At 45.7% G+C, this 20,885-nt stretch overlaps 1 long non-coding RNA gene across 1 annotated transcript in view; it reads right to left on the bottom strand.

The window, feature by feature from the left end:
- LOC309349159 overlaps positions 1–20,885 on the bottom strand; it is a 174,445-nt gene that overhangs the window by 78,420 nt on the left and 75,140 nt on the right. The gene's annotated exons all lie outside the window — the stretch shown is intronic.

Genomic DNA, 20,885 nt, shown 5'->3' with positions numbered 1-20,885 from the left:
GGTGGCCAAAGTATTGGAGCCTCAGCTTCAAGATCTGTCCTTCCAGTGAGCACTCAGGGCTTATTTCCTTCAGAATGGATAGGTTTGATCTTCTTGCAGTCCATGGGACTCTCAAGAGTCTCCTCCAGCACCAGAATTCAAAAGCATCAATTCTTTGGCGATCAGCCTTCTTTATGGTCCAGCTCTCACTTCCATACATCACTACTGGGAAAACCAGAAGAATTAAATTTGTATAATGCCCTTCATCTATTTACAGGTAGGTAGCTCTGTTGAACTGCAGTAGTCGAAACAAACAAACAAAATTCCTTCCAGTAGCACCTTAGAGACCAACTAAGTTTGTTATTGGTATGAGCTTTTGCGTGCATGCACAACATAAAAATACAAGGATAAAAACCCGTTACACATCACCCCAAAAGAGGAAACACCTCACAAATAAAGAAAATAGACACCGATTTGCTTAAAATTTGCCCATGCTAATTTTATATGTATAGATGAGATATAATTACTGTAATTATTTTGAATATTTAAAGAATCTCAAGCTGAGCAATATCGAAAGAGGCAATATCATTAAACCAAATATGCAATATAAAATCAATAAAACAGCGGTGTAGAAGCATATTTGAAACATATAAAAATGGCTGGAATAGCTCAGTCAGTAGAGCATGAGACTCGTAATCTCAGGGTCTTGGGTTGGGGCCCCATGTTGGGCAAAAGGCAGGGGATTGGGCTAGATGATCCTTGTGGTCCCTTCCAGTTCTACAATTGTATTCCAAGTGAAACAGGGATTCTGGGAATTCAGAGCCAGTGTGGTGTAGGGGTTAAGAGTGGTAGACTCATAATCTGGTGAACCGGGTTCGCTTCCCCGCTCCTCCACATGCAGCTGCTGGGTGACCTTGGGCCAGTCACACTTCTCTGAAGTCTCTCAGCCCCACTCACCTCACAGAGTGTTTGTTGTGGGGGAGGAAGGGAAAGGAGAATGTTAGCTGCTTTGAGACTCCTTCAGGTAGTGATAAAGCGGGATATCAAATCCAAACAGGATCCAATCTTATAGGTCAGGAAAAGCCTGGGCAAATCATCAACGTGGGAAGATTTGACCTGCATGGCATTCCTGCTCACACTGCTGTCCAGGGCATGACTGCTGGTGTACCCAGAGCATAGCTGTCAAGTTTTCCCTTTTCTTGCGAGGAATCCTATTTGGAATAAGGGAATTTCCCTTAAAAAAAGGAAAACGTTGACAGCTATGACCCAGAGGTATCAGGGAAACTGTGTGTTTGAACAAGAGGAGTGGTAAAACTGGTCTGATGAGCACTGGTTATTTTGAATTTCTTTACTGTAAGTTTATAAAATATCAATATGAAAAGCCAATAATAACTGTTGATAGATGGTCTCTCTTTCCGGTACATGCAGTTCCAAAGGAAATGATCAGTCATTAGATCAGGAAAGTGGAAAAAAAATGTTTTTGAAAGGGCTTCAAGAAAAGTCCTGCTCTCATTCATTCATACTCATTCTCTCGTGTGGGTTTCCTGTCGTTTGGGGACTTGCTGGTTTTTTTGTTTTAAAATGAAACTTCCAGAATATACTTTCTGTTCAGCTTTTGCAATTTCCCGTGAGACTGAAACATCCGCCAATGGTGGCTTGAACCCTCTTCCAAGTTGCTTTTTTTGAAAAAATTCGCCTCAGCAAATGAAGCCTTCACCTTAGGAGGAAGATCAACTCATAAAGCCGGGTTCCAGCTTCCCTTTCTGTCTGGCTCTCTCTGCAAACTTAATTCATTCAGAAAAAGGGGGGCAGTTAATTCACACACAAAAAAGTTGTGCAAACAGCCTTTGGCCCGTGTGGCTCACGGATGGTCAACGTTGCACTTCTGCAAAGGGCAGTGTGTGCTTCTTTTTCATACTTGACAAACCGTAATGGCTGCCAAGTCTGTTATCTGCCTATAAGTGCTTCCTATGTTCTTACCTGCCACAGACATCCTTAGAAAAACTAGGAGCCGTGACAAATTGAAGTGGGGCGAGGGGCAGTGAAAGAAAACACGGTTTGGTTTTACGCCGGAAATGTATTTCAAGCTGCCTGTCATCACCTTCCTGCAAGGCTGTCAAACCAGGGAGAGCCTTTTGAGTTGGCTAATAAATTACCTGCTTCTGTTCAAATGTACTTGCATGCTGCCGACACCTCGATATAGGTGCAGCTTCGAAGGAGGTGTTCGATAGGGTGCGATTTAATAAACTATCGAAGGCTTTTCACCAAAGCCAGACTAAACGTCTTTCCTTCTGCAGTGTTGGATGGCAGGTTAAGAGGAGTTCCCTACCAGGACAGACTTTGCCCTTGTGCTCAAGACATCGATTCCATAAAACATATTTTGTTGCACTGTGCGAAATATGAGCAAGCCAGGGCTGAACTGATATTACCCTTGCTGGTACCTTTCCCGGGAAAATCAGAGGTTCACTATGTCAGGTTCCTATTGGAAGACCGGACAAATGCTAGAACATTAGCAGTGGCAAAGTTTTTATTGGGGGTTGCAAGAATCAATGATCCCTATATTCTGAACAAAATGCTTGTTTAACCTGGAGGTAGGCTGTATGAATTGTGTATTGCTTTGTAACGATTTGTTGGGTCTCTGGACCATAATAAAGATTGTTGTTGTTGTTGTAATAAACAAAACTTTTAGCTTGTTGTTAGAAGCGAAGTATTAAACAGCTCCTTTTCTTGCTGTTACAGCAACACGCCAGAGCCCAAAAAAACAAAACAAAACCCCACACACTTAAAGCAGGGTGCCTTTATTTTGAAAGCCACGTCAATGATTAAAACTGGCCTTTGCAAGAGAGAAATCGCAAGCACAGGAAGCTGACGTAAAGCACGCAGGTATAAATTAAGCAGGCGTAAAGTGAAGCCGCATCCAAACCGCATTCAGCGACAGGGCTACTGCCGCTGATCTGCCTAAGCTTGGCAGAGGGAAAACAAGCCTTTAAGAATGCAAGCAAAGCCTGTAGGATCAGGCCAGTGGTCCACTGAGTCCAGCATCCTGTTCTCACAGTGGCCAACCAGATGCCTGGGGGAAACCTGCAAGCAGGATTCAAACTCATGAGCCCTCTCCCCTCCTGTGGTTTTTCCAGCATCTGGTATTCAGAAGCATCACTGTGTTCTGTGCTAAGGTTGCCAGGTCACATGCCCAAGTTGTGCAGGTTTCAGTGTAAGGTATTATTATTATTATTATTATTATTATTATTATTATTATTATTTCTCAAAATACAGTAAAATTACAAGTACAAAAGGGGGGAAAGCAAAGCAGAGAAACAGAAAAGGGAAAGAAAGGGACAACAGAAGTAAAGGGGAAAGAGAAAGAGAGAATAAAATAAGGAAAGCAAAGAGAAACAGCAACAGCAGCAGCAGCAACAACAACAACAACAACGATTTATCATTTATATCCAGCCCATCTGGCTGGGTTTCCCCAGCCACTCTGGGTGGCTTCCAACAAAATATTAAAAATACAATAAAACATCAAACATTAAAAACTTCCCTAGATAGGGCTGCCTTCAGATGTCTTCTAAGATATAAAAAAAGAACTTTCAATTTTTCATCTGCCAGTTACATAGAAAAAGAAAATATGATTATTTAAAAGCTTCGGTCCAGGCAAACATCCATCTTCTCCACTTTCTGTTAAACAATATTTATTTTAAGTCAAGGTGTCTCAAAATCATTTGTTTCTTTTTTCTTTAAAAAGCCCAAGATGTTGTTATTATTAATACATGCTGACTATATTTTGTTTCCCTTTTAATTTTACTTCTATGGATTCCCAAAGGCAGCATGGGGAATATAAAATGGTGGGCATCCAATTTTTTACAGTGAGAGACCGGTGGCCATTTTGGTTGCCGTGATCTCACGCAATTTCACAGCGCGGTTTTTGGGGAGGAACTGCATCGCGAAATCGCACAAAATCATGGCAATGAAAATAGCTGCCATGCTCTTGTGATAAAAAAAAATGGGACACCCAGGATGATGGCATCCCAGATTTTGGCTTCAATGTGTTGGAGGATGCGCTTTTGTACTGTTTGGCCATGTGAACTTAACACGCATTGGATATCTGTCCGCCACAAAGTGCAGGGGTAGCTTGAACTGGAGGAAACAGAGCTGAGGAGAATTCTGATAATTCATAGTGAAACCTGGGTTACGTACTCCGATTCTCAGGTGCATTGTCAGCAAAACACTTGTATGTGAGAGCCGTTTGCCTGCGAAATGCACCAAATAACTGCACCTTATTCAGCCTTAAGACCACAAAACACATGATGCCCTGTGTTGGCGAGTGAACCACACACAGCTCAGCTTGACCCTATGAAGGAAAATTGAAGGAACGGCAGAGAGGAAAGAACCAACTGAAATTATAACTGACGCGAAAGAAAGAGGGGGCTTTGCCCTGCCAGACTTAAGGTTGTACTACGAATCAGCAGCTTTCTGCTGGTTAAAAGATTGGCTGCTTCTCGAAAACACTGATGCACTGGATTTGGAAGGTTTCAATAATGCTTTTGGTTGGCATGCATATTTATGGTATGACAAGGTTAAGATTAACAAGGCTTTCAAGAACCATATTGTCAGAAAAGCAGTGTTTAATGTCTGGACAAAATACAAAGACTTATTGGAAAATAAAACTCCAAGGTGGCTCTTACCATTGGAAGCTAAGGCCCGGAAAAGACTCAATATGGAGGCCGAATGGCCGAAGTATTGGGAAATATTAGAAAAAGATGGAGATAACTGGAAATTGCAGAGTATGGAAAAAATGAAAGACAAAGTGCGAGATTGGCTACATTACGCCCAGATTAAAGAAGTTTTTAAACTTGATAAAAAGTTAGGATTCCAGGTGGAAAAATCGAAGTTGGAAACAGAATTGTTAGAGCCTAAGACTAAGGTACTTTCAAGAATGTATAACTTGCTGTTAAAATGGAACACACAAGATGAAACGGTCAAATCGGCTATGATAAAGTGGGCACAGGACATTGGGTATAATATCATGTTTGAAGACTGGGAAAGGTTGTGGACCGTTGGGCTGAACTTCACTGCATGTAATGCTCTGAAAGAAAATGTTATGAAAATGATATATAGATGGTACATGACCCCAGTCAAACTTGCAAAAATATACCATTTGTCTGATAATAAGTGTTGGAAATGTAAAGAAAACAAAGGAACTTTCTTTCACCTCTGGTGGACCTGCCCTAGAGTGAAGGTTTTCTGGGAAATGATATATAATGAGCTGAAAAAGGTATTTAAGTATACCTTCCCTAAGAAACCAGAGGCCTTCCTTCTGGGTATTGTCGACCAGAGGGTGTTAAGGAAGGACCGAACATTTTTTATGTATGCAACAACAGCAGCAAGGATACTCGTTGCTAAACATTGGAAAACTCAAGATTTACCCACACTGGAAGAATGGCAGATGCAACTGATAGACTACATGGAACTGGCTGAGATGACAGGCAGAATCCGAGACCTGGGAGAGGAGACGGTAGAAGAAGACTGGAATAAATTCAAGACCTAGCTACAGAAACATTGTAAATTGTATGAATGTTAAGAAGGATGCTAGATCATAAACAATTTGGCACCATTAAGCTAGTTGAGGTGAAATATGAAGATAAGTTAAATTTAAGAAAAGACAAATTTTGGATAATTATTAGGCTAAATTTAAATTTTTCAGATTTGAATAAATAATATCTAAAATTAGAGATATAACATTGGAAAAATAAACAATAAGAATGGAAATAAGGGGATAAATTGCTGGTTGGATATTTATAAATTAGGAATGCAGGAGCGGGAGATGTGAGGGAGTCCAAAGAAGTTAAGAAAATATGTTATGATATGTGTTATTCTGCTTTTTATTTGTATGGCAATTAAAAAAAAAAATCTTCAATAAATATTTATAAAAAAAAAAAGAACCAACTGAAATTCACATAGACGGATGGGTGTTCTATATAGAGATCTTCATCTGTGGCTTAGGGAGATATAACCAAAAACAGAATTCCTGTGGCAAGCTTCACACATGTCGAGACTCCAGTAATGGGAATTTGTGGAATGCTGAAATAGCAGCAACACTCTGGAGATTAACTCAGCCACTGACGTGTTTCTGTGCATCACAAACTTCCCAGATCCTGGAGGTTGCCGCTGCATAAACGCTGTTGTCTTATTGTGTTACAACAGCAACGGAATGAATGAATGCATGAATGAATGGCTATCATTGGCTTATGGTTTTCATTCATCTTCTCGTTTTCATTGAGGAAAAGAAACAGATGATGGGGTGCCTGTCATTCAGCGGCTTATGGCTTGGTGGGAGGCTGGTGGAGCGCTTTATTTCAAAATGACTTGAAGCCTTCCCCACTGCGTGTGAAGGTTACTTCGCAGCCATGCACACACACATACACACACTGTGAGTCAGAAACAGAAACGGTCTTCTCAGAGTGAAACCGCTGCTTTTTATATGCATGTGCTCACAGCTCCCTAGAAGGGGGGGCATGCACCATTTGCTAGCTTGTATCCAGATATCCTCTTGGATATCTCCGTTGGCCAGAAACCAGGTGGGTGTTGGACTAGATCAGGGCTGGGGAACCTGTGCCACAAACACACCTGCCCAGATGTTGCTGAATTGCAGCTCCCAGCAGCCCAGCAAGCATATTCACTGTCTAGGAGTCATGGGAGTTGTAGTTCAGCAAAGTCTGGAGGGCCAACGTGTCCCCACATGTGGAATAGATAAGGCCCCTGCAGCTGTATGATTCTAAGAAGGCTAGGGGCAGTCCACCCATGAAGTAAGGCGTGGTGATGACCTCAGGCGGCAGAATCCACAGAGTCAGCAATTCACAATGTTGATCTTTATTCAGAGCCGGCCCAACCATGAGGCATGGTGAGGCAACTGGCTCAGGCGGCAGGAACCACTGAGGCAAGAGATCCTGAAGAAAAGCATTATCCAGGGCCGGCCCACCCATGAGGCATGGTGAGGCAACTGGCTCAGGCGGCAGGAACCACAGAGGCAAGAGATCCTGAAGAAGAGCTTTATCCAGGGCCGGCCCACCCATGAGGCATAGTGAGGCGACTGCCTCAGGTGGCAGGAACCACTGAGGCAAGAGATCCTGAAGAAAAGCATTATCCAGGGCCGGCCCACCCATGAGGCATGGCGAGGCAACTGGCTCAGGTGGCAAGAACCACAGAGGCAAGAGATCCTGAAGAAGAGCTTTATCCAGGGCCGGCCCACCCATGAGGCACAGTGAGGCGACTGCCTCAGGTGGCAGGAACCACAGAGGCAAGAGATCCTGAAGAATTATAATTAAGTGTTTTAAAGTGTTTTAAATTTGTTGTTGGCCGCCCTGAGCCCAGTTTTTGAACCGGGAAAGGAGGGGTATAAATAAAATTATTATTATTATTATTAGCTTTATTCAGGGCCAGCCCACCCATGAGGCATGGTGAGGCAACTGCCTCAGGTGGCAGGAACCACAGGGACAACAGACCCTGATGTCAATCTTCATTCAGGGCTGGCCTACCCCACTCATGAGGCAAAGCGAGACAACCACCTCAGGCAGCACGATTCTCCGGAGCAGCAGATCTTGATGTCAATCTTTCTCCACCCCTTGATCCTGGAGGGGAAGGGTGGCCACCATTTTGGGGTCCTCCTCAGGTGCCAAATTCTCCTGGGCTGGCCCTGCTAAAAAGGCACAACCTCAGGTACTGCCCTACAAGTCCTAATGACAGACATATATCGCTTGCCTGGGCCTTTCAGGATCTGGGGGCTTCAAATAGGAAGGATTCTGTTCTGAGGATGGATGCCGAATCTGGGTTTTTTCTTTTCTTTTCCCTGAAGCGGAGCAAATTTCTCCAATCTTCCAGAATGCGGTTATGGCAGTTAATATGATTATTAGCAAACGGCTGCTCTTTATTTGTTTGAATCAAGGCTCCTGGGCATCCTCTGGGAACGAAGCCTTTCTCCAGAGAATTCAGATGGATTGCAAAAATGTGCCGTGGATGTTTGAGCTGATTTACATGAGCAAGACAAAACAGATTGGGGCGGCAGGAGGGGAAGATGCGCCGGTTGAGAAGATGATTGAGGGGATCATTCAGTGTTTGCTGCTTTTACATTTCCTGCAATAATTAAAGGACACTGCAACTCACTGAGCCGTCAGCGTTTCATTTTCTTTTTTAGCAGCCAGGCCCACAATCGAGATCGAAATCTAGCATATCGTAGAGTTGGAAGGGACCCTGAGGGTCATCTAGTCCAACCAGCTTCAATGCAAGTATCACAGCTCTAGCTCCCTTCTCCTCTGACAAAAAGGAATAACTGTTTGAATTAATTCCCTTACAGCCCACCACTTTCGTTTTCCTGCCTCTGGTGAAATTTCTGAAGGAGGCTGATTTACCTCAGTTTGCCTCCCTGTTTTGAGTATTTGTCCTGAGTTAAAAAAATAGGAGAACAAAAGATCTTTTCCTGTATGGTAACTCCCAGGCAATGCCCTCTTGCCCTTTTCAGAGTGAAGGTGGCAATTACAGGGCCTGGGTCTACGTGCAAAGACGGCACTTACTGTCTACTTTGAAATCTTTCCTCAAAACTTACTTCTCCCACGAAGCCTTTACTTAGCCCAGCAGAGTCTGTGTAATTATGCTCGCTTGCATCTATCTCTTCATACCATTGCTTTTCCGTTCTCTCGGTTTTTGCTGACATGGTCAAGCGTTGTTGACTGCAAGTTCCTTGGGGCAGTGACCTGCCCCTTTTGCTTGTGGGCCAAAGCCCCGTGTAAGTTAAGCACCATCGGCATAATGAATGGCGAGAGGGTCCTGTGGATCTCACCCAGTGGCAGAACTCTGACAGCCAGGGCATAATCTGCACTATGAACACAGATTGGTTGAATACCATTGCAACTACTGTGCCTTCCCCCAGTGAATCTTGGGAATTGTAGTTTGCTGAGGGTGCCTGTTTTAGAAGCCTTTAGCTCCTCTTCACAGACCTATTGAAGAGAGAAGGCGCAGACCCACACCATACATTTAAAACGTGCTCCATGCATATTTAAAGTGCATGGTTTTCCTTCAAAGAATCATGGGAACTGTAGTTTTTAAGGGTGCTGGGAATTGTAACCCTGAAGGGAAAACTACAGTTCCCCAGATTCTCTGGAGAATGCGTTGCATCCTTTCCTGGCGCCCAGGGTCCAGGCGCGCCCAGGGGCTGGGTGCAGAGAGTAAACAAACCTGCCATGCCAGCCCAGCCCAGCCTCCTCCGCCGCTGCTGGGCAGGTGTGGGCATGGAGGGCTCCTGGGGCCACACTGTGCCACACCGCCAGCCTGCCTACCCATCCACACAAGGGGGTGCCCGGCCAGCCGACATGCCCTTGGTGAGTGCATCCCCCAATTCTGGCCAGGCAGCCATTCAACAAGAGGGCTGGTGATGCAGTGGCAAGGCCAGGCCAGGTTCCAGGGCTCAGGGTAGGGCCACCTGACTTGCAGCCCTTCAAAATCATGTGCCTGGGGCTATGGCCCCCTAGCCCTCCCCACCCTACGCCCCTGACCTTTTCTCCAAACTAAGAAGCCCCAAATGCTGTAACCTTTCATTGCACCACAGATGGTGTTCCTCTGGGGGTGGGGGTGGGGTCAATTTTTGCATGCCACCTCCTTCAGGTGAGAGCTTATCCACACTTAACTTTTGCTCTGCTCTCTCCAGACAGAGGTATGTGCTTTCATACTCTCTGTCCAACCGCTCAATCAGAGCAAATGTCAATTTGGGTTTTCCACGTAGTGCTGTTTGTTCCGAATGGGCTTCAGAGAGTGGGTTTTCATGGGGAAAGCTATGGAGCAAAAGGAAAAGGAAAAGGGGGCACTCTGACATGGAACTTTAAATCTTCTGCCTCTGTAGTAGTTGCTGGTTTGCTCTCCCTGGTCACTTCCAGACACCCCGGCTGGATCTACACTGACCTGTTTAACATTAGAACGATATTAGATATATCATTCTAAAACATCACAGGCCACACTTCATATTCTCCAACATTTCTCCCATGAAAATAGGGACGTCCCATTCCATAATGATAGTTTTACTATTTACAGTATATTCCACACATCTTACTGGGTTGCCCCAGCCATTCTGGCCGTCTTCCAACATATATAAAAACATAATAAAACATTAAACATCATAAAAAATAAACACTTCCCTGTACAGGGTTGCCTTCAGAGAGCTCGGGGGTCAGATAACTCCATGCCATGCAAGATTTCCCCAATGAAAATACGGACATCCTAAGGAAAAGTGGGACATTCCGGGATCAAATCAGAAACCAGGACGGCTTCTCTAAGTTAGGGATGTCAGGGGCAGATTTATGTTTGATGAGGCCCTAAGGTAATGGGGCCCTTTATATGTCCAGCTGTCCTTTGTCATCAACAAATTGTCGTCGTTTTTTGTGTTGAATATATCCTATAAGGTAAATTATGGACCTAATAGGTATCTCAAGCCATTTGCCCATGTTGCCATGCAACAGTCCATGCAGAACGTAGGCACCCTATATATAGAAATGAGCAAACCAGTGATATTTTAGGGAGCAGGCTAGCAGGCGGGGCCCATTACTTACATCATAGGAGCCTACACAACACAAAACACTGTTGGTGTATGTAGGTTTTATTTTCATAGAATCATAGAATCATAGAGTTGGAAGAGACCACAAGGGCCATCGAGTCCAACCCCCTGCCAAGCAGGAAACACCATCAGAGCACTCCTGACATATGGTTGTCAAGCCTCTGCTTAAAGACCTCCAAAGAAGGAGACTCCACCACACTCCTTGGCAGCAAATTCCACTGTCAAACAGCTCTTACTGTCAGGAAGTTCTTCCTAATGTTTAGGTGGAATCTTCTTTCTTGTAGTTTGGAACCACTGCTCCGTGTCCGCTTCTCTGGAGCAGCAGAAAACAACCTTTCTCCCTCCTCTATGTGACATCCTTTTATATATTTGAACATGGCTATCATATCACCCCTTAACCTCCTCTTCTCCAGGCTAAACATGCCCAGCTCCCTTAGCCGTTCCTCATAAGGCATCATTTCCAGGCCTTTGACCATTTTGGTTGCCCTCCTCTGGACACGTTCCAGTTTGTCCGTGTCCTTCTTGAACTGTGGTGCCCAGAACTGGACACAGTACTCCAGGTGAGGTCTGACCAGAGCAGAATACAGTGGCACTATTACTTCCCTTGATCTAGATGCTATATTTTATTTGTTTTTATCTTATATTTTGGAAATGTACATCCAGTTTTTTCCCCCTTTCAATTTTTTTGGGGCCCCCAAGAGAGTGGGGCCCTAAGCTACAGCTTGTTTAGCTTATACGTAAATCCAGCATTGGGGATGTCTCCGGAAAATAGGGAGACTTGGAAGGTCTGCACTTGTAAATTGTCAAAGCGCTGCTTCCCTGCTACCGGTCGCCAGTTGCTCTGCAGCACCGTCTGTCACATTTTAATAACGCATTATGAACGTTAACACTAGGACACCATGCATCCTTCTATGCTATGAAAACCATTCCTTAACCCTTCCTTAACGTTATAAACCATGAGTGTAGATCTGACCCCTGTTCACTGAGCATTCACAGAATCACAGAATAATTCATCCCAATCGTTTTGCACGGATCATAGAATTATAGAATTGGAAGGTTTGCAGGGAGGTTAGGCAATGTCCGCCATTTGTTGGAACATTCATTCTCAATTATTTTGCAGAGATGTTATCTTTCTGGCTCAAGCAAGTGTTGCCTCACATGTCCCAGTAAAATTCCCTCTCACTTCACTCACCACAAAAAGTCTGCAGGAGTTAGCATATATTGCAGAAGAGATTCGAATCAACTTGCCACAAGGCAAGATTGCTCAGTGGTTCTGCTCAGTGGTTCTGCTGTGTTCAGTCGGCCCTCTCCTACCTTTCAACCTGACTCCTAGGTAGATCTGGGACCACAACACCTCTAATAATCCTTGGAATTGTTTGCATTGGGCGTGCAGATCTAACTTAACCTGAAGGGATTTTGCAGAGGAAGGATGTCTTGCATGCATAACATAGACATGAAACCATGCAATTTCCCTCTTCTTGACAAACACAGGGACACAAAATCTAGCTTGCAGGGAGAGAAGCTTGTTTTAAAACTGACACTTAATACAAAGAAATATCACAGCAGCAAAAAGAGAGAGAGACGCTTGATTAACTGATCTCTTGTTATATTCCTCTTTCAAAACTTTGTTTTTCAAAAATGTTATCTCGGTCTCAGGGTGGAGGCCTGGGTAGGGGAGAGAGAGAGAGAGAGGTTTGCATAAAACTCCTGCCTGGTGCCACATCACCAGCTGAAATCTAACTAAGAAACATCAGGCTTACCAAGAAACCCTAATACCTCCCAGGCTGGCACATTTCAAGCCCTAATGGAAATCTGAAGACAGAAGCTTCCCTTGAACAAGACTGACCCCTGCAGTTTCTGTCAAAGTTTCGGTTTCTACCAGACAACCCCAAATTGACATTCTCGGCAAAGAAATCCCACACACCCAGGACTAACTGGGGCAAAAATATGGGCTGCTGTTTTGATGACAACAATGTTGTAGGGACAATGGGAGGCGGGAGGAGACTGTAGGTGAAGACCGTGGGTAGGCAAACTAAGGCCCGGGGGCCAGATCCGGCCCAATCGCCTTCTAAATCCAGCCCATGGATGGTCCGGGAATCAGCATGTTTTTACATGAGTAGAATGTGTGCTTTTATTTAAAATGCATCTCTGGGTTATTTGTGGGGCATAGGAATTCATTCATACATACACACACACACACACACACACACACAAACATATTCCGGTCCCCCACAAGGTCTGAGGGACAGTGGACTGGCCCCCTGCTGAAAAGGTTTGCTGACCATCGATTTCATGATAAATTCTCATCTGCATGATTTTGTGCAGTAAACGCTGGGTCCATTTCTGGAAAAAAAATATTTTTATTTTATTTTTTATCGATATTTATTTTTTATCGATATTTTTTATATTTATTTTATCGATATTTATTTTTTAAACAATAACAACAACAACAACACCACTATGGCCTTTTAAATGGGGTAATTTTTTTACTATGTTCTGTAACTTTGTGTTTTTATATTGTGAACCACCCTGTGACCCTTGGGAGAAAGGCAGTATATTAAACAAACAAACAAACATCATATTCTCCCCCAGAATTTAGCCACACATTTGGCTGGGTTGGTGCCTCATAGCTGAAGGCATATTGGACCATACTGGTTCTGTCTGACCCACATAGTAGAATATAAACCAATGCTGGAAATCACATGTGGGGAGGGCGTCAGTTGTCCTCACGTTCTCCTTGCAGGGGCATCCAGTTGAGCACAATGGAAATAGAGACAAGCTAGGTCTGATCTAGCAGACATTTCTCATGTTTGTATACACAGAGGCCCTTCTTGCCATGTACTTTAGCACCTCAAGAGGAGAGGACTGCTGCCTCCCTTTCCTGGGACACTTCATCCACTCCTGGCTGAGGGTGGATGAGAATTGGCTTGGGAGCTAAGGAAACCCCTAATTTAGACAAGTCCCCAAGAGTTTCTGCTGTCACTGAGAACAAACGCCTTGGATTGTTTCAACGCTGCAGTGAAACTCAAACCTGCCTTATCAAATGGCACTGCAAGGAAGACCCCCGGCTGCGATGATTGGAGTATCAAAGGCTTCGGGCCTCTGAGAGCAAGGAGCTAGTCTTCAAGTGGGGAAGGAGGAATGTGGGAATAAACAAAGGGGCGAGCATGTAAAGGAAACCAAGTCAGATTGCAGGGCAGGGTCAGCGCATTCAGCAAATGGCAGGCCGAATTTCCACAGCTGGAGGATACCTCTGCAGCAATTGAGGTATCCACTGGCACGAGCCTGCTTTCAAGGTGCAAATCAGTGATTCCCAAACTTTTCTGGACCACCCGTCCCCACTGGTTCCACGAACTTTGTCCCCAGTGCCCACTCCCCTACAAAAAAAGCATTATTCGAAATAGCGGTTTGCACAAATCCCACTTGCAAATACAGTCTCAGAGCAGCACACTGTTAGGGAACAACATATATGTCCATTTGGGTTTATCATTTTCCCAATCTTAGATAAGTGTTAGGTAAAGGTAAAGGGACCGAGACCATTAGGTCCAGTCGTGGCTGACTCTGGGGTTGCGGTGCTCATCTCGCTTTATTGGCCAAGGGAGCCGACGTACAGCTTCCGGGTCATAAGGCCAGCATGACTAAGCCGCTTCTGGCGAACCAGAGCAGCGCACGGAGACGCCGTTTAACTTCCCACTGGAACTGGAAGGTAAAAAGCACTTTGATGTGCTTTTGAACTGCTAGGTTGGCAGGAGCAGGGACCGAGCAATGGGAGTGGTTCCTATTTATCTACTTGCACTTTGACGTGCTTTTGAACTGCTAGGTTGGCAGGAGCAGGGACCAAGCAAAGGGAGCTCACCACGTCGCGGGGATTCGAACCGCTGGCCTTCTAATCGGCAAGTCCTAGGCTCTGTGGTTTAACCCTCAGTGCCACCCGCATCCCATGATAAGTGTTCTGTATTGTTTATTAAATTTCTACATCCACCCTTCTTCCAAGAATCACAGGGGGCAGTTGAACAATATAAAAACAAAATGAAAATGCCTAACATAATGGCAAACAAAACAATACTATCTCACACACAAAGTTTGAAAGGCCTGGAAGAGGAATGTTTTTGACTGGTACCTCAAGACATGTAATGAAGGCGTCAGGCAAGCATCCATGGGGGGAGCATTCCACAAACGAGGAGCCACGGCAGAAAAGGCCAGTTCTTGTTTTGCCACCCTCCAGACCTCTCCTGGAGCAGGCACATGAAGAAGGGCCTCAAATGATGATCCCAGAGTCCAGGTCAGTTCGTATGGATGAGAGGCAGTCCTTGAGGTATTGTAGTCCAGAGCCATTTAAGGATGTATAGCTCAAAACCAGCACTTTGAATTGGACCCAGAAACTATTTGGCAGTTGATGCAGTCGGACCAGGATCAGTGTAATATGCTCACACCATCTTGGTCCCGTGAGCAATGCGGCCACTGAATTTTGCACCATTGGCAGTTTCCGGAACATTTTCAAAGGCAGCCCTATGTATAACGCATTGCAGTAATCTAACCCAGTGGTTACCAGAGCATAGACAACAGTAGTTAGGCTATCTCTGTCCAGATAGGGGCATAGCTGGGCCACCAGCAGAAGCTGATGGAAGGCACTCTGGGCCACTGAAGCCACCTGAGCACATTTTCAAACCTGTCCTTGTGAAAATTCACCAGCAAATTATCACACATTTCTACTACTATACGCAATTTTGGCAAACCATTTTCCCTGGACTAATGCATTTTGCTGTGTGATTTTTATTAACATGTGCGTTTTCACACACGTTTCCCTTTGCATATGGAACATTTTTGTACACGTTATTGGGCAGGACGGGTGCATCGCAAATTTCAAAGATGTGCGAGGCCACTGGTGATGGTTGTACATCCTTAGGCTTAGTTACAGCAGAGTAAGGATGAGTAACATTTGACCCTGCAGATGTTGTTAGTCTCCGGCTCCAATCATCCCTGACCCCTGACTATACTGTCTTGGGTTGATGGAAGTTGGTGTGCAGAATTTCAGCCTCCTCCTCTTCTCTGCTTTCGACCCTGGGGTTCTTTTTGTCCTGGAATTATTTGTTTGCATTGTTTCTGGACTGTGTTTGTATCTTGCCAGGGTGGAGCAGGGGAATTGTATGTTTTGGGTGCAGTTTTTAATTAAAAAATTAAGCCCCCTTTTTGGTTATTGGAAAATGTAGGGTGATGGAGATAATGATGAAAGTTGTGGTGATAAGAACAACTTGATGATGATATTGTGAATGGACTTTTCTTGTGCGGTGGATGAAAGATTTCGTGGTGATGCTCTAATAGTACAGTGGTACCTCTGGTTGCGAATGGGATCCATTCCAGAGGCCCGTTCACAACCTGAAAGGAATGCAACCCATGTCTGTGCGTCTGCGCGGGTCCCGATTCGTCGTTTCTGCACATGCGCATGACGTCATTTTGCGCATGCGCGAGCGTCAAAACCCGGAAGTAACCCTTTCCGATACTTCTGGGTCGCCGCAGGATGCAACCTGAAAACACGCAACCTGAAGCAAACGTAACATGAGGTATGACTGTACTGAAGAACTTCCTTTTACATCCTCACAGAATAGCCATGACTTTGCCCAGGCAGACTTTTCCGTATCTGACTCATTTTCGCCTGAGAACATACCTGTGCAATTTCCCATAAGGATTACACAAGCCAGCTTATGAAACGTAATTATTGTTTTAAAAAAATGCTACCCGGCGTGCCTCTCTCTCGATCTTTCATTCACAAAACTGCTGTGTGTAAGCTTGTGGTTGCTGAGCTCCTTGGATAAACCTCTTACAGTAATTCTCACCACAATGCACAAGGTGCACTGGGAGATTGGAAGGAACTTGTTTCTTTCCGTTGGTAACCACAGGACTTTCTCTGAGGCCTTTTTGTTAGTGATTCCTAGAAAAAGAGGTGTGTGTGTTTGTCTGTGTAATAGGGGGTGAGCAGAACACCCTTTCTCCCTGGTTTGCCACACATCCAGACCCAACTGATAAAGAAGAGTGGTTTTCAAACCCTGCCTTCTCAAAACTCTTTCCCCACCAACTTGTCTGCTGAAGAATCCCAAATAATTTTTTTGCCATGGGACTCTTGGATATTGCCAAGCATTGGGGGCATGTGCCTGGGGAGGGGGCAGGTGGGGCTCACCAGCCTGGGAAGGAAGCCCATCTAGGAGAAAGAAAACTCTGATCCAAAACCTCTGGCTCATTTGCGTCTTTTCCAAGATCTTGCGATTCTTTTTGTAATATTAGTCAGATCAATCTCCCCAGCTTGGCTCCCCTTCCAGGCTGCAGTCGGGGCTCTTTTGTACTCTGTGCCAAATGAAACGAAAATATTGTGCCATTGTAAACGTGCGTTCTGCCGCTTGTATAAATTACAGGATTCATCCGTCTAATTTTGTGCATTAGTTTATTCTGCAACATTTGCTATTTGGAATCGTTTCGTTGACTTCCCTTAGGCTGCAATTCTGTGCTCACTTACCTGGGGGCAATCCCCCTTGAACTCAATGGCACCTACTTTTCCATAGACTTGTGTAGGATCGTGCTGCTAGCCTTCAGTTTTGTTTCGTGGGGAGGGAAAGTCCTGCTATCTACTCAGAAGTCCTATTGAATTCAGTGGGGGCTCACTCCCAGGTAAATGGATCAGGATTGCAGCCTAAGTGTGATGTAACAGTTTGAGTGTTGGACTAGGACCTGGGAGAGCCGGGTTCAAGTCAGCCATGAAGCTCACTAGGTGACCTTGGGCCAGTGACATCCTCTCAGCCTGACCTACCTCACAGGGTTGTCATGAGGCTGAGACGGGCAGGAGAAGAACCATGTACACTACCTTGAGGTCCTTGGAGAACAAAGATGGTGGATAAATGTAATAATAAAATAGCTAGGCCAAAATGTTCAGGCTAGAGGACACAACATGAAAATTCAGATTTGGGCCTGAGCTCAGGGGGAGAGAATCTGCTTTGAAAGCAGAAGATCCTAGGTTCAACCCTTGGCAGATCCAGGTAGGGTTCCTGGTTTGAAACTCTGGAGAGCTGCTGCCAGTCCGTGTAGGCAATACTGAGCTAAATGGGCCAATGGCCTGACTCAGGATAAGGTACCTTTCTGAGTTCCTTTGTTCCCACATAAGAGCCTTGTTTGTTTGTTTGTTTGTTTGTTTGTTTGTTTGTTTGTTTGTTTGTTTTACCTCGTCCATCTGGCTGGGTTTCCCCAGCTACTCTAGGTGGCTCCCAACAAACAACAACAACAACAACAACGAGATAAAACATCAAACATTATAAACTTCCCTAAACAGGGCTGCCTTCAGATGTCTTCTAAAAGTCAGATAGTTGTTTATTTCCTTGACATCTTGTGGGAGGGCATTCCACAGGGCGGGTGTCACCACTGAGAAGGCCCTCTGCCTGGTTCCCTGTAACCTCGCTTCTTGCAGTGAGGGAACTGCCAAAAGACCATCAGAGCTGGACCTCAGTGTCTGAGCTGAACGATGGGGGTGGAGACGCTCCTTCAGGTATATAGTGGTACCTCTGGATGCAAACGGGATCCATTCTGGAGCCCCGTTCACATCCTGAAGCGAATGCAACCGGCATCCGTGCATCTGCACGTGGGCGGGTCGCGATCCGCCACTTCTGCGTATGTGCATGACGTCATTTTGAGCGTCTGCGCATGCGCGAGTGGCGAAACCCAGAAGTAACGCACTCCGTTACTTCCGGGTCGCTGTGGAGTGCGACCCGAAAATATTCATCCAGAAGCATATTTAAACCAAGGTATGACTGTACTGGGCCAAGACCATTGAGGGCTTTAAATATCATCACCAACACTTTGTATCGTGCTCAGAAATGTACTGGGAGCCAATGAAGGTCTTTCAGGACCGGTGTTATGTGGTGCCTGTGGCCACTCCCAGTCACCAATCTAGATCCCCCTAAGGGATCAGATAGTGATTTTATTAACTCCTGGCACCTCTCCCTTGCCTTTTCTCTAAGCTAAGAAGTCCCAAACGCTGCAGGCTGTCTTCGTAGAGGGGCCACTTCATCCCCCTTGATAATTTCGGTGGCCTTTTTCTGAACCTTTCCAGAAGCATGACCGTCCTCTGCCTGCCCCAGCATCCCTGTGCATGTAATTAAACTACCGCATGCCCATGTGCAATGAGCATGTTTATGGGGAAGGTGTACAGGAGAGGGATGCGCTCAGTAACAACCGGCCATGAATTACTTGACAACAAGCAAGGCGACAATCCATCTCTGTCAGTGTATCGGTTACAGGGAAGCATCTGCTAGAACAATCTATCATAGCTAGAGGAGCCTGGTAAACATGGGGGTGGGAATCTGGACCTAATCTGCTGTATGCATCAGAGGGAAGTTTTTGAGCAGGGAGCTCATCTCCCAGGGATGTTCTTGAACTACTTCGTCCTGCATGTGTGTTGCTAAAGAACAGAGCTGGCCATGGTAAAGGGACCCCTGACCATTAGGTCCAGTCGCGGAGTGGTACCTATTTATCCCGCCGGAGTGGTACCTATTTATTTACTTGCACTTTGTGCTTTCGAACTGCTAGGTTGGAAGGAGCAGGGACCGAGCAACGGGAGCTCACCCCGTCGCGGGGATTCAAACCGCCGACCTTCTGATCGGCAAGTCCTAGGCTCTGTGGTTTAACCCACAGTGCCACCCATGTCCCTACCCCATGCTTATGAAACCAAGGGTCAGTTGCCTCAATGCTGGGCTGCCACTGTGCACTCTGCATGGGGCTGTCTTTGGAAAATGCTCAGAAGCTTCAGCTGGTCCAGAATGCTGCAGCCTAGCCAGGGCCAGCCAGCTCTGGTGAGGTGGGGTGAGGTGAGACGACCGCCTCAGGCAGCAGGATCCATCAGATCCCATTGTCAATCTTTCTCCCCTTTGCTCCTGATAGAGATCTTCCCTGACCCGTTTCTTCCCTGGTGGGGAAGATGTAGAGGCAGCATTTGGGACTCTAGTCTCTGGTGCCAAAATGCACCTAGCTGTCGACTGGAGACATTATTTGGAGCATTGCAATGGCTTCACTGTTTGCCCTTCTGCTTCTGGGCCCAATTCAGACTGATAGTTATAGGTAAGGTAAAGGACCCCTGGATGGTTAAGTCCAGTCAAAGGTGACTGTGGGGTTGCGGTGCTCATCTCACTTTCAGGCTGAGGGAGCCATCGTTTGTCCACAGACAACTTTCCAGGTCATGTGGCCAGCATGACTAAACCCCTTCTGATGCAACGGGACACCATGACAGAAGCCAGAGCACACAGAAATGCTGTTTACCTTCCCACCAGAGCGGTACCTATTTATCTACTTGCACTGGTGTGCTTTCGAACTGCTAGGTTGGCAGGAGCTGGGACAGAGCAACAGGAGCTCACTCCATTGCCAAGCCCAAGAGGCTCAGTGGTTTAGACCACATTGCCACCCGCATCCCTGCACTGCTAGTTATGTCCACCGAGGAACTGCTTGGGAGCAAGAAGACACAAGGACCATCTTCTCCTGTGTGAGCCTGTCCACACACTGGGATGTCCTGGAGAGGTTCTCCCTTTCATCCCACCACAAGGTAGGAAGTGCCCTGCTAGGTAAAACCAAAGGTCTCCTCTAGTCCAGCTTCTTGTCTCCCAAAAAGCCTGACCTATGGGAAGCTCCCAATGCCCTCAATGACTTTCTCCCCACTTCTGCTCCCCAGCAACTAGGATGGCTTAGAGATGTGCTGCCTCCAATATTGGAGGTCGATAAATAGCTCTCTAGACTGGGCTGTGTTTGGCTGGAATGTGGGACAGGACTTGCTCAGCTGCAGCTTGTCAGCTCAGGTGGCTTTCAAAGAGGATTAGACAAATTCACGGAGGATGAGACTTATCGACAGCTACTGTTCCTCCACAGTCAGAGTCAATATTCTTCTGAATACCAGTAGCGGGGAGTCTTCAAAGAATCGTAGAGTTGGAAGGGACATTGAGGGTTATCTAGTCCAACCTCCTGCAATGCAGCAATCTTTTGTCCAACATGGGGCTCGAACTCACATCACTGAGATTAAGAGCCTCATACTGACTGAGCCACAAGTACAGTGGTACTTCTGGATGTGAACGGGATCCGTTCCGGAGCCCTGTTCACATCCTGAAGCGAATGCAAACTGCGTCTGCATGTGCACGGGTTGCATGCACAAGCGGCAAAACCTGGAAGTAACTTGCTCTGTTACTTCCAGGTCGCTGCAGTGCACAACCCAAAAATACTCATCCTGAAGCTACTTTAACCCGAGATATGACTGTACGGAGATTGCTGTTGTGCTTGCATCCTTCTTGCA

Source organism: Podarcis erhardii (assembly GCF_964252035.2).
Source record: "Podarcis erhardii genome assembly, chromosome: 8".
Lineage (NCBI taxonomy): Eukaryota > Metazoa > Chordata > Lepidosauria > Squamata > Lacertidae > Podarcis > Podarcis erhardii.
This window is presented reverse-complemented; position numbering and strand designations above follow the sequence as displayed.